Source organism: Castanea sativa, chromosome 11 (genome assembly GCF_040712315.1).
Source record: "Castanea sativa cultivar Marrone di Chiusa Pesio chromosome 11, ASM4071231v1".
Classification (NCBI taxonomy): Eukaryota; Viridiplantae; Streptophyta; class Magnoliopsida; order Fagales; family Fagaceae; genus Castanea; species Castanea sativa.
Window position 1 is genome coordinate 59,053,298 of NC_134023.1, and position 14,935 is coordinate 59,068,232.

The following is a 14,935-nucleotide window of genomic DNA, read 5'->3' on the forward strand; positions in this document are numbered from 1 at the left end:
ATTAAAATATTATTTAAAAAAATTATTTAGCATTTTTTAAATGCCACGTCAGCATTTAAAATTTTTTTAAAAGTCACATCAGAAAATTTATAAAAAGAGAAATTAAATTTAAAAAGCCTTAAATCTAATTTAATTAAAATTATTTTAAAACAAAAAAAAATTATCCTTTTTATTCTTTTTCTTTTTCTTTTTACCTCATCAGTGATCAGATTTAAAACATCTCTAAACTCTCTCTATCTTTAATTCTCTCTTTCTCTCTTCACCCTCAACGGAATCTCTCTCAGTCCCATACTCTCTCAATATCTCATCTCCGCCGATCTACCAAACTCTCTCTAATCTTAGTGATGAGGTCACCACCATCGAAATCGTTCAAGACTCGTTTAACATCGGAGTTTGGGTTCGCCGATTTGGTAACTCACCATAGTCGCCAATTCGATATGGCTCTGTTGTACGAAACCCCAATCACCGATTCGGTATTGGAGCCCAGATCAGTGGTTGTGAAGCCGAGATCAATGGTTCTCACACCTCTTTCTACCTCACCATCTCTCTTTTCCTCTCTTTAAGGTTGTTTTGGCAGTTTTTAGCTTAGGATTTTTGTAGATTTGATGTTAAAGCTTTGCTGGTTGCTGGGAAATTTTGGAATATTTGATTCGGTGGTGGTGCTTTACTGGATGTTGGGTTTCTATTCTTTTGCTTGGATTTGATATTCATGTTCTTTGATTCAGTGGTGGTGATTTGGGGTGTTTTTGTTTGTTTTTCCTATGGGTTTGAAGGCTAAGGTTTGTTTTGCTGGAGATATAACTTTGCTGGAGATATGGGTTTGGCGTTTGGTTGAGATCTGGGTTTAGGGTTAGGTTCTTTGCTAGAGATTGATTACAGGGAAGAACAAGAAAGAATAAAATAACGAAAGCAATAAAAATAAAATAAAAGACAAGACAAGAAATACGTTATTTATTTTGTTTTGATGTGTTTGGTTATAAAGAAAGTACAAGAAAGACAAAGAAAATTATAAGAAAATAAGGATTAATTTGCTTTGCTATGAATATGAATCTTAGAGATTGGAATAAAAAAAAAAAATCATTTCAATTAAAAGAAAGTAAATTTTTTGTTTAAAAAAAGTAAAAAAAAAAAATATTCGTTTTTTTAAATTTTTAATTAAAATTGAGGAATTAAAATTTTTATAATTTAAATGCTGACATACCATTAAAAAATGCCAAATAATTTTTTAAATAATATTTTAATGGCCACATCAACGCCACATCAGCAAGTAGGACATTCCGTCTGCCACGTAGGAGGTTTCCGTTAGTGGTTTGATGGAAAGAACCAAAATAGAATCGATTTTCTTTTTTTAGGGATGAAATTTGCAACGAAATCAATTTTGGGACCAAAATAAAAATTGACCCAAAATGTAGGGATCAAAAGTGTATTTCTGCCATATAAATATGTTTAAAATTATGGATGTAAGTGAACCAAGCCGTACATAAATAGCTCAAACTTGGATTTATAAAAAACTCGATCATATTTGCTTGTTTATAAATGAGTCAAACTTGAGCCTTAATTTTAAGCTTGTCTAATAAACTAGTTTTGCCCTAGCCCTAAAAAAAAAAAAAAAAAAAAAAGTTCATAAACAGGCTTTTAAACAATAGAGCTTGATAAAATACAAGACAAGTGTAGGCTTGTTTATGGGTATGGTAATGAATTTGTTATGATCTTGAAAAATAAACTCATACCTTATAAACTATTAATCTCACAATAATTACTTTCTTATTTTATATTTGAAATTGGTCAAGAAATACTCATTACTTGAGAATGTTCGTTTTTAGACCCCTGTAAACTAAATTGTTTAACCTAGTTATTTAACCAAGTGAATACTTAGGTTTATTATTCAAATCTAGGTTAAAAAAATAAAGTTATATCATGTAAAGCAGCGGAAAATAAAGAACACAATGATATGATCACTTAGGAAAACCAAACCGGTAAAAAATCTGGGGAGGATATAATCTAACTATCCTCAAGGTAAAAAGTAAATCCACTATAGAGAATCGAAATTTACAATAAGACTTAGACCACTAACATCCTATTACTACCACATGTAGAACTTACTAACACGACCACGTGCAAGCTCCGAATCCACAGACTTCTTCTCTATTAGGCCTTTGCAACACAAGCATCCACACTTGTGATAAAAAAACATAAACTCTCCTGTTTGTGACTCCAAGACCACCCTTAAAGGTTTAGATCATCAACACCTTTGATGACTAGAAAAGGCAGCAACTTCTACAACACCAGATCTTGAGATTCTTCAAGGAATAACATCGATAGAAGATATGAGAGAGCTTTTTGGGTAAACCTAGATACAAAGAAGGCACACTCTTATCTCTCTGAAAAGCCTTATTAAAAACGTGCATAGAGTTTCCTTTATATACTAGAAGAAGTAGATCTGAAACCCTAATCCTTTTTGCACTTGAACTGCTGTTTGGCCTAATTAAAATTCTTCAAATACGACACTCAATTGATCGAACCAGGCAAATTCTGAAATTATCTTTTTGTAGCTTACTTGTTCTTAAATCTTGACTTAAATCACCTTGAGTATTGTCTAATAATACCTATAAACTCTAGGATCTATATCTAGACAAGTTTGTGTTCACGATTTGCCAATTGTTTTAAACTTTTAGAACCTAACAGAGAATAATAATAATTTTAGTTATAATGTTTACGGCTGGGGTCACACACCACTTCTATTACAAGTATGCTCTTTTATTCTTTTATATTGATGATTGTAAAGACTAAATGGCAATCAATTAGACTACTTTATCTCCCAATAAATTTTTCTTGCAATCTTGGATTTGGACTGAAAATCACAAAAAATTCTTACACAAAATTTCTTCTCCCACGTTATAAATTTGCCACTTTCTTGAGATAGAAAATTGCCAAATAAGCCCTTCTCTTGATAACACACTTCAAATTTGTACCGACTGCTTCTTCAACCATATTATTATTGCCTATAGGGCTTCCCCACTAGTATTCTGCTCTGCCATACTCTTCTTCTTGCATGCATACTTTTATCCAGTGGACTCAATACCGTACCGTACTGGCTGGTATAGCCGGAATTTTTCGTACCGGCAACTTGGCCGATACACAAACATGGCTATTTCATACCGTTTTTGTACCGGAGCTTACTGGGTTGTACCAGAAAAACCAGGAAAAAATCAGATACTGGCCGGAAAAAGAATACCGGACGGTAAAAGAAAAACAAGAAAAATGGAAATTTTGTGATTAACAGTAAAAGAAAATACCATGTAACCAATAATACCACCATCGTCAGCACTGTTTCGAAAGTGTCCATCCATTCTTCTTCTTCTTCACGCCCATCCCTCCATCCGTCTACCTCTCTCAGTTTGTAGTTTTTATGCTTTTATTTTTGAAGGCTTGTTTCCTTTGTTGTGACTTTTAAGAGTAAAACAAAGGTAAAGGGGGTTTGCTTTTTATTTTTAACTTGTGGCAGTGTGCCCTTTGACACACCCACATGAATTGCTATAAAATTGACTTTTTTTTTTTTTTTTTTTCAATAATGCAAAGAAGTTTCAAACAGCATTTTAATAAACTTGTGGTAGTGTGCCCTCTGACACACCCACGTGAATTGTTATAAAATTTGGACTTTTTTTTTTTTCTAATGCAAAGAAGTTTCAAACGGCATTTTAGGTGAAAAAAGTTTTTGTACAGTCAGTAAGTGATGTTATTATTATTATTATTATTATTATTATTATTGTGGGGAAACAATTTTCAGACCAAGCCCAAAATGTATTGTGGGGACACAATTTTCAGACCAAGCCCAAAATGTAAGGGATCTTGGCCCAGTGAACCTAGTACAATAAATTTGTAGAGAGTGGGTCAAAGAGCTAGGCTTTAGTGCTTGGATAACAGTTAATATGGTTTTGGATGATGAGCCAACAAGAATTAAACCCGGTTTGTGCGAGAAAGTTGGTTCTCGGCACAGTCCGAGGAGCTCTGTTCTAGCGTATATTGGATGACCATGGTTACAGGAGTTGTTGAGATTGCTATAGTGCTTTCTCTTCTCCTTTTTTCATCTATCTTTCTCTAGGATCTCTACCCTTGTTTATATTACCTCTCTCCCTTCATCCTTACCCTACACGTGGACTACATGTGGACAGTTGATGGTTGTCTCATCAGCCCCCTCTAAAAGTCTTCTGGGGTGGTTGTAAGGCTGCCATAATACTGTTTAGAGGTCACTTCCTCATTAATACGGTGGTAGCAATTTTCCCTTAGATATTTTTGAGTCCTTATCCCTCTTATACGTTCATGATACTCGTTGCTATCATTATAACTTCTTGGAAGGTCATCCTTGATCATTAGGATTTATACTAGATTTGCGTTTGGCTTTATCTGAGGAGATAGTACTCCTTGGACTCGGACCACCCATGTTTCTCGGCCAAACCCACATGCTCTCGGCCAAATCCCAAAATCCATGACCCTACAATAGCCCCTCAAAACTCCGGTTTTCTCCATGCATCCAAGGAGAAAAGTGGGGTTTTGAATTCTTAAGAGTTGATTCTGCTTTGATCCTTTGATTTACACTTGTGGGAGTGTCGTTTCAGGCGCCCCATATTTATACTGTGAATTGCTCCTTTCAGAGCTACCAATCTGAGAATTTGGTTATAATCTTAGGCCTATCTTGACACTTAGTGAGAAACAAATAGATGTTGTGGAATGATAATTCTCCAAAGTATGTGGTCCGAGGACCGAGACATAATCAAGTTTATAGTTTAAATACCTTGAAGAGAGATGTCATGAAGTGTTAACTTTCTCACATCATCTTGTCCGAGGACCAAGGCATGATCGAGTTATAGTTTAAACACTTTGAAGAGAGAATGTCATGATGTGTTAACTTTCTCACATCATCTGGTCCGAGGACTGAGGCATGATTGAGTTATAGTTTAAACACTTTGAAGAGAGAATGTCATAATGTGTTAACTTTCTCACATCATCTGGTTCGAGGACCGAGGCATGATTGAGTTATAATTTAAACACTTTGAAGAGAGAATGTCATAATGTGTTAACTTTCTCATATCATCTGGTCCGAGGACCGAGGCATGATTGAGTTATAGTTTAAACACTTTGAAGAGAGAATGTCATGATGTGTTAACTTTCTCACATCATCTGGTCCAAGGACCGAGCCATGATTGAGTTATAGTTTAAACACTTTGAAGAGAGAATGTCATGATGTGTTAACTTTCTCACATCATCTGGTCCGAGGACCGAGGCATGATTGAGTTATAGTTTAAACACTTTGAAGAGAGAATGTCATAATGTGTTAATTTCCCTAAAGCAGGAGGTCCGAGGACCCGGCATAGCTAAGGTTCTGTTTAACAACTTCAATAGATGCCAGTGTGTGTTAATTTCCCCAAAGCAGGAGGTCCGAGGACCCGGCATAGCTAAGGTTCTGTTTAACCACTTCAATGGATGCCAGTGTGTGTTAATTTCCCCAAAGCAGGAGGCCCGAGGACCCGGCATAGCTAAGGTTCTGTTTAACCACTTCAAAAGATGTCAGTGTGTGTTAATTTTCCCAAAGCAGGAGGTCCGAGGACCCGGCATAGCTAAGGTTTTGTTTAACCACTTCAAAAGATTAGAAGATGTCAATATATACCTTCAAGAACTAGCCCCGCCACAAAGCCCCTTTGAATTGCTCATATGTTGCTGCCACTTCCTCTAATGGAGGTTCAGCGAACTTGGTCACCAAATTCGCGAGGACCTAGCCCCTGTCAGAGGTACGAGGCATGTACTTGATGTCAAAAGCCCCCAGAACTGTTCCCCATTTAGCAATCCTCCCCGTATAATCCACACTTTGTAGTATAGACCTGAGCGGAAGCTAAGTTAGGACAACAACTGTGTGCCTTATGTAGTGACTTGCTCACATAGCAAACTGGCCACCATAATGGCTTTCCCAAGGGACTCTTACTGATGGGAGCCTAATTGTATCATATTTAACCGTTGCACTCACTATCACACAAGCTCTTCCTACAGACGGCGCTAATTGTGGGGACACAATTTTCACACCAAGCCCAAAATGTAAGGGATCTTGGCCCAGTGAACCCAGTACAATAAATTTGTAGAGAGTGGGTCAAAGAGCTAGGCTTTAGTGCTTGGATAACAGTTAATATGGCTTTGGATGATGAGCCAACAAGAATTGAACCCGGTTTGTGCGAGAAAGTTGGTTCTCGGCACAGTCCGAGGAGCTCTATTCTAGCGTATATTGGATGACCATGGTTACAGGAGTTGTTGAGATTGCTATAGTGCTTTCTCTTCTCCTTTTTTCATCTATCTTTCTCTAGGATCTCTACCCTTGTTTATATTACCTCTCTCCCTTCATCCTTACCCTACACGTGGACTACATGTGGACAATTGATGGTTGTCCCATCAGCCCCCTCTAAAAGTCTTCTAGGGTGGCTGTAAGGCTACCATAATACTGTTCAGAGGTCACTTCCTCATTAATGCGGTAGTAGCAGTTTTCCCTTAGATATTTTTGAGTCCTTATCCCTCTTGTACGTTCATGATACTCGTTGCTATCATTAGAACTTCTTGGAAGGTCATCCTTGATCATTAGGATTTATACTAGATTTGCGTTTGGCTTTATCCGAGGAGATAGTACTCCTCGGACTCGGGCCACCCATGTTTCTCGGCCAAAACCACATGCTCTCGGCCAAATCCCAAATTCCATGACCCCACAATTATTATTATTATTATTAAAGAAGTAGGACCATCAATTCCCTATTATTATTAATATTACCTAGTTGAAATTTTAACTAGAGATTAACATATTAAATGAGATAAAGATTTATAAATTTAAACTTTTTAATAAATTATATGTATTTTGGTTTTATATATATATAAAATAGCGGTAAACCCGAAACGGTACACCGGTATTGACCGGTACTCGAAATATATCGTACCGCTGGCCAAACCAGTACAGCCTCCGGTACGGTATTGACTTCCTTACTTTTATCCTTCTCTTATGGTGTGGCTAGCTAGTCACCTTTGTGGTTGGAGGGAATAATGAGACAGACCGCTTGGCTTTGCTTGAGTTCAGAGCCAAGATCATATATGATCCTTTGGGAGTTATGACATCTTGGAATGACAGCATCCACTTTTGCCAATGGTGAGGGGTTACTTGTGGTCATCAACATCAAAGGGTCATTATGTTCATTATGTTGGACCTGCAATCTTCGAAATTGGTAGGCTCTATATCACCACATGTTGGAAATTTAAGTTTTTTAAGAAATCTAGTTCTCCAAAACAATAGCTTTCATTATGAAATCCCTCAAGAAATTGGTCGTTTACACAAATTGCAATCCTTATTGCTACATAATAACACACTTAGTATGCGTTTGGATACTGTTTATTTTACTGAAAATTGAAATCTAAAAACAATAAAAAATTACTGTTCATGCTCGAAAGTACTGTGTATATACCTGATTGCACTATTCATGTCCCATAAACAATGCAAGAGGCGCTGGACTTAAAAAAAAAAAAAAAAAAAAGAATCAGCCAGATGCAGACATGGGAAGCGCAAAACACGCTTCCCAAACACACCCTTAGTGGCAAAATTCCTAACATTTTATCTGGTTGTACCAACCTCAGAGTCCTTCATTTTAGTTACAACCTTTTGGTTGGGAAATCCCTGCAACTTTTGGCACTTTGTCAAAACTCCGTGTCTTTTCTTTTTCCAAAAATAAACTGATAGGAAGTATCTTACCTTCTCTTGGAAACTTATCATTTCTAGAGATATTTTATTCACATGTAATAATTTCGGTGGGATTATCCCTTACTCTTTTGGCCAATTGACCAAAATTTTACATTTTAGTGTGTTTGGAAATAGCTTATCTGGAACAATTCCTTCCTCAATGTTCAATCTATCTTCATCAGTACTCTTTGATTTAGAATTCAACCAAACCCAAGGGCGTCTTCCGTCGAACATAGGTATCACTCTATCAAATATGGAAGATTTATCCATTTCTTATAATCAATTTGCTGGATCTATTCCCATTTCAATACCTAATGCCTCAAATCTAAATGCACTTGCATTGGATGGTAACAAATTTAGTGGAAAAGTTCTAGCTTTGGAGAAGCTGTACAAAATGGCATTTCTTTTAATTGACCAAAACAACCTTGGAAATGGAGGGGCTAATGACTTGAGTTTTCTATGTTCTCTGACAAATGCCACCAATCTGACCAAGCTACATATAGATGTGAATAAGTTTGGGGGAGAGTTGCCTAAGTGCATTGGCAATTTCTCAACTACTCTAAACTCATTAATTCTAGGTCATAATAAAATATTTAAAAATATTCCAATAGAGATAGGGAATTTGATCAACTTGGAGAGACTCAACATTGAGCAAAAAAAATTATCAGGTAATATTCCGTCTGAAATTGGAAAACTTTAGAAGTTAAAAATTTTATTATTAAATACAAACAATTTGTATGGAAGCATTCCATCATCTATTGGAAATTTAACTTTCTTGATAAAATTGAATTTATTCAAGAATGATCTCCAAGGTAACATCCCTTTAAGTCTAAGCAAGTGTCAAAATTTGATTTATTTGGATCTTGCTAATAACAAGCTTAGTGGTTCACTATCGCCACCAATCATTGGTCTCTCATTCTCAACATTTTTTATAAATTTGTCGACCAATCAATTTACTGGTGTGCTTTCCATGGAAGTTGGAAAATTTGAAAATCTAGAAATATTACATATTTCCAAAATATGTTGGTTGGGAAAATTCCAACAAGTCTTGGAAGTTGTATAAAACTGGAATATCTACTCATGGGAAGAAACCACTTTCAAGGGATCATGCCACTATCTTTGGAATCATTAAAAGATCTTCCATATCTAGATTTTTCCAACAATAATTTTTCAGGCCAAATTCCAAAAATTTTGGACCACTTTGTCTTTTTGCAATATTTAGATCTATCCAACAACCATTTTGAGGGTAAGGTACCAACGGAGGGAGTTTTCAAGAATACCAGTGCAACGTTTATTAAGGGAAATGGAAAGCTTTGTGGGAGTACACATAAGTTTAAGCTTCCTAAATGCAATTTTGAAAAACCTAAGAAGAGGAAGTTGAACCTTACATTGAAGTTAATGATCTCTATCTTTTCTGGACTTATTGGAGTTTCTGTGATTCTGTTACTTCGACATCATTTTTCTTTAAGAAAGAAAAGAAAAGAAAAATGCCTCAAGTGACATAGGAAATTTGCATTTGAATTTATCTTTCCAAAGTCTCCTAAATGCAACCAATGGGTTATCTTCTACCAATTTAATAGGTGTGGGTAGTTTCGGGTCCGTGTATAAAGGAATTCTTGATGAAGGTAGATGTACAATTGCAATCAAGGTGCTTGACCTTTTGCGTTATGGAGCTTCCAACAATTTCAAAAGTAGAGTGTGAGGCTCTATGAAATATTAGACATCAAAATCTTGAAAAGGTGCTCACATCATGTTCTAGCATTGACTATCAAGGTCATGATTTTAAGGCTTTGGTAATGGAGTTCTTGGAAAATGGCAACCTAGATGAGTGGCTACATCCAACTCCAAGAATAAATAAAACTCTTGAGGAACCAAGGAGTTTGCGTCTTCTTCAAAGATTGAATATTGCCATTGATGTTTCTAATGCATTGGATTATCTTCATCATCATTGCCAAACTCCAATTGTTCATTGCAACCTCAAGCCTAGTAATATTCTTCTTGATGCTGAACTGATTGGACATGTAGGTGATTTTGGCCTAGGAAGAGTTCTTTCTGGTGCCATCCAAGATTCTTCTCATAACCAATCAAGCTCCATCGGGATAAGAGGAACAACTGGTTATACTCCTCCAGGTAAATATCATTGTCATTTCTTATATTTAATTGTTTTCCTTTTCCCATAATATTCTATTATATTATAAAGCCTTAAAGGGACAATTTTAACATGGATGTACTGTAGCCAGAAGAACAAATTTTATATAACTAATTTTCTATTTATCTTAAATCTTTTTCTTATTAAATGCCATTGAAAGTTCTCCTATTAGTACCAATGGGTTATGTATCTTCTCCTCCATCTGACACAAAACAAATGTTCACATCACATATATGTTAAGTGTAATTGCAGAGTATGGAGTGGGGAATGAAGTCTCAACTTATGGTGATGTCTATAGTTACGGTATATTATTGTTAGAGATGTTCATAGGAAAAAGACCTATTGATAACATTTTCCAAGATAGCTTAAACCTTCATAACTTTGTTAAAGCAGCTTTCACCACACACACACACACACAAAGGTCCTATAGCCTCGTTTTTTGCCTTTTTTTTTAAGCCGCATTTTCAACTGTGGCCCAAAACCCGTAACTACAGATCCTACCCTTCTTTGTGATAGAGAAGAAGGGGAGACAAGGGTAAATGACATAACTCGTAATAAGAGCCAAAATGGAAGTTCAAAAATTCAAGAATGCTTGACTTTTAAACTTGGAATTGGAGTAGCTTGTTCAGTTGAATTTCCAAGTGAAAGGATGAACATGGGTGCTGTTATAATTGAGCTACACGCAATTCGAAAGAAACTTCTTGAAAGTGATCTTCGCAGACAAAGGCTTGAAGCCACAGGTAAATTTTGTGTCTTGTTAGGTGTTGGTGCAAACACAATAATAATGGAAATAACACAACGAGAAACTGAATAATACTTCTAAATATTATTAATTTAAAGTGAAAATTACACAACACTATTTGGACTGAGGTGCGACACTCATTCTCTTTAAAGAGATTCAAGCCCTTGGTTGGCTAAACTTTGTAACTAGTGTAGACCTTCTCTAACTTGTCTCCCCTAGGATACAATATTCCAACAAGTTTTGTATGGCTAGAACAACCTCTAAACAAAGTGTTCAAGTCCAAAGTTTTACCAGAAAGAACGCTCTTCCTTGCCAAGAACCTCTCTATTTTTTTTAGTGTATATTTGCAATAATTTGGATTGGGTCTGGATGAGTCTATTTGTAGGCTCAATGGGCCTCACGAAATTACTACCCAAATTAATATGATAAATTAGAAATGGGTGTTACAAGATTAATTGCTAGATATTAATCTGATGGGCTGGAGTTACAAAATTAATAGTGAGATAAGGAGTTTCTGAAGAATGAAAAGTCCCAAATGGATAGTCCATTAAGTGGGTTAATGGCTCTTCATTTTCCATAATAAAAATGGAGTATTAATGCGGGCCATTTACTCACCAACGGACATGATAATTATTCTGAATGGGCTGTCAAATAGGAGAATCCAAGAGGCTGATTCATTTCCATTTTTGACATCTCCACTCTTCACCTCCCCCTTGCACACATATCTAGCCCAATATCTGAGTCAATTCATATTAGTCCATTAATCACCACAATTAGAAAGAACAAAATAGTCTTTCTCCCTTTCAATGTGGGATTAAACATTTTCACTAACTCCTTATCTTCCATATTCACTCCCACATTTTTACATTTATGTTGTAAAATTTATTCATTTTAATTAATTAATATTAAAATGCTCCAACATTAGGCATTATAATTTGGTAGGACATCCATATAGTAATTAGAAGACACGTGTCTTTATATTAGTATTTTCAATTTTTTATTTTGGCAAAGCAGAAAAGATAACTATTAATTAAAATATGATTAAAATTTTAACTTACAAATTAAGTGATTGATAATTGCTATCTTTCGAATTCTTTTTATTTTAGGGAAAACGTCATTTAGTATAGTATCATTTTCTGAAGTCCAAAGCTTATTATTTACAATATTGAAATTATCTTCCTTCACTACAGGTGCACAAGGATGATGGCTTATTCACATGGTTGTTATCATGATTTTCTGCTTATGATATATAAGATTGGAGAAAATTATAATCAATCTCATTGCTTCCCTGTTGTAGTCATGTATTTTTGTTTTCTTCTGTATCAAGTATGTAAAATTTTCATCATTAATAAACTTTGTGTTTTAATGTACTATTGAAGATCTTATAGCTAAAGCTTTATCTTTTTCTTTTTCTTTATCCCTTTTTTTTTTTTTTTGAGAAATTTATAGCTAAACAACTATTCATAATATAGACCCTATTGAATTACAATCTTGAGAAATTTCAGGGCTGATATATGAAGACTAAATTTTTGCATAGAAACATGGATTTTTCCATGCAGCCTCAACTATATTTTCTCTTGCCTTCTGTTATGTATGTTTACTGTTTACCTTCTAATTGGGTTGTCTTTGTCAATACGTAACAAAAAGGGGGAGAAATAAATGAAATTTGGAACATGTTTGAAAAATGTTTTTAATTGTTTTTATTTTGGGGGGATGAAATTGTTTTTGAAAATGGGAGAAAATAAAAGTTTTTTCTGTATCTAACTTAGGGGTAGAGTTAATTTGCATATTTTTTGTTTGCTGTTATTGCATATTTGTTAATTGTTGTTTATCTGTCTTTATTTCCACACATGCATTGATGTGCTTTTTTGAGTGTTTCAGGAAAGACAGGTACATTCCTATCAAGACCTTCTACCTTTTCTTGCAACTTTTGGGTTAGAAGTCTTAGATTGGGTTTTGTGATGTATTTGGGCATTTTATTTTATATGGGCATTATGTTGTATGTAAGTTTTGTCACAAATTGCCAAATGGAGAGATTGTTAGGATTTGAGTTTGTAGTGTTGGCAAACCATGACAAAAAGTAAGTCTCATTGAGTTAGAATGGTGTATTTTCAAGTCCAAGACAAAAAAACTCAAGTTCAAGATGAAAAAAGTGAGATGCAATCTGGTTCTCTCGATTGCTCTCAACTGCTATTCGATTGGTCGAAAGTCGCAAATTAGAAAAAATTAGCAAACGTAAAAAACCTATAACTTGACCGTTTCAAGCCCAAATCGCGATCTGTTTTTTACAGTATTTAAAGGACATTATAAGCTAATCCTAGGAGGGTTTTTTAGAGAAAGGAGAGTGCATATTGTGCCTCCAATTGTAGATCTAGGGTTTTTGTACCCAAAGCTCTCTAAAATCTTCTACCGGTAATATTCTTTGAAGAAACTCAAGATCTAATGCTGTAGAAGTTGCTACATACAAGATCAATTACTGTTGATGGTCTAACCCTTTGAGTGGGATCTCAGAGTCACAAACATTGGTGTTTGTGTTAAGCAAATTCAGATAGAAGAGTCCATAGAGTCGGAGCTACATGTGGTTATGTGAGTAAGTACTACAAGAGGTAGCTTAAGATTTTAGGGAGAAAATCTATTGTAAACTTCCATTCTATCATAGTAAATTTTTTTACCTTGAGGATAGATTAGGTTAAATCCTCCCCAGGTTTTTTACCTTGAAACTGTTGGTTTTATTGGTTTTCCTAGGTAATCATACCTCTTGTCTTCTTTACTTTTTTGCACTTCGTGATATGATCATTTGTGTTTAACCTAGATCTGAATAATAAACCTAAGTAACTACTTAGTTAATTAATTAGGTTGAACAAATCTAGTTCATAGGGGTCTAAAAGAACAAACAAACACTATGTGGGCTTTTTTGTGTTTGCTATATTCATTCAATATTGTCGCTTGCTTGCTGTGATATTATCCTCTTATTGTGTCCCCCTTTGAATTATATTTGGGGTTTTTCTTTTCATACTTACAAATCCATCTAATCTTGATGGAGGTCCCTAAAAGAGTAATCTTATTCTGATCCAAAGGATGATTCTCCCTTCAACACTTAAAAATGGGCTATGACGCGTGGGTATGTGTTGTGGATTCTAATTGGCAATGGTCTAATCCTAGGGAATTTTAACAATTTTAACAACTTGTATAATTCAAAATTAATTTCATGAATGTTGACGGAGTAATGTGTCAACGAAATTTAATTTTGGTTAATCTTAACAATTTAAGGTGTAATTCAATTAATATGGTGAATTTAATTTCAACAATTGAAGATGTAATTTTAAGTTATTTTGTGAATTTCAACCATTCAAAATCAACTCAAATTAATTTTGGTGAATTTTAACCAATTAAAAAAATGTAATTTAGAATAACTTTGTGACGTTTAATAACTCAGGTGTAAGTGAAATTGAGTTTTCATGAATTTTATTTATTGAAGGTGTAATTCCAAATAATTTTAGAGAATTTCGATTATTCAAATTCATTTTGGTGAATTTCAGTCATTCAAAAAGCATTTCAAAATAAATTTAATAAATTTTATCCATTCAAAATGTAAATAAACTTTGATGGAAATTTTGACCTTTTTTTTTTGTGCACTTGAGCTTTTTTGTCATTTTTTTTAGACAAAAATGCAAAACCGACCCTTTAACTTTCACATTTTTTCATTTCAGTCCTCTAACTTTCAGTTTTATCAATTCAGTCATCTAACTTTTAATTTTTGTCAATGCAGGACTCCGTTACATGGCTGTTAGTGGCTGCCGTTAGAACTACTAAAACGATGTCGTTTTGTACTTTTTTTTTAGTTCGAAATTAAAAAAAAATAAGAAAAATCTGGAAAAAAAAAAAAAAAAACATTAAGGGGAACCAAGAATCGATGCAAGGGGAGCAAGACAAGCCAAAGTATCAGGTCCCACCTGGGGTTCTGTCAGCTACGGTGGCAATTGCTCTGTTGGGCACCACGATTGGTCAACTGCTGTTTGGTAGACTCGGAAACCGAATAGGAAGGCGACGCGTGTATGGCATAGCATTGATGATAATGGTGCTGAGCTCACTAGGCTGTAACTTTTTGATTTGCAAATCGAGAGAGTGTGTTCTGGTGAGCCTCTCATTTTTCAAGTTCTTTTTAGGGGTTGGGATTGGTGGCGACTACCCTTGTCGGCAACGATTATGTCGGAGTTCGCTAACAAGAGGACATGTGGTGCCTTCATAGCTGCTATGTTTTCGATGCAAGGGTTTGGAATCTTGG

At 35.0% G+C, this 14,935-nt stretch overlaps 1 pseudogene; it reads left to right on the top strand.

The window, feature by feature from the left end:
* Positions 1-344: 344 nt before the first annotated feature.
* Positions 345-14,454, top strand: LOC142616819 (receptor kinase-like protein Xa21; annotated as a pseudogene).
* Positions 14,455-14,935: the final 481 nt, after the last annotated feature.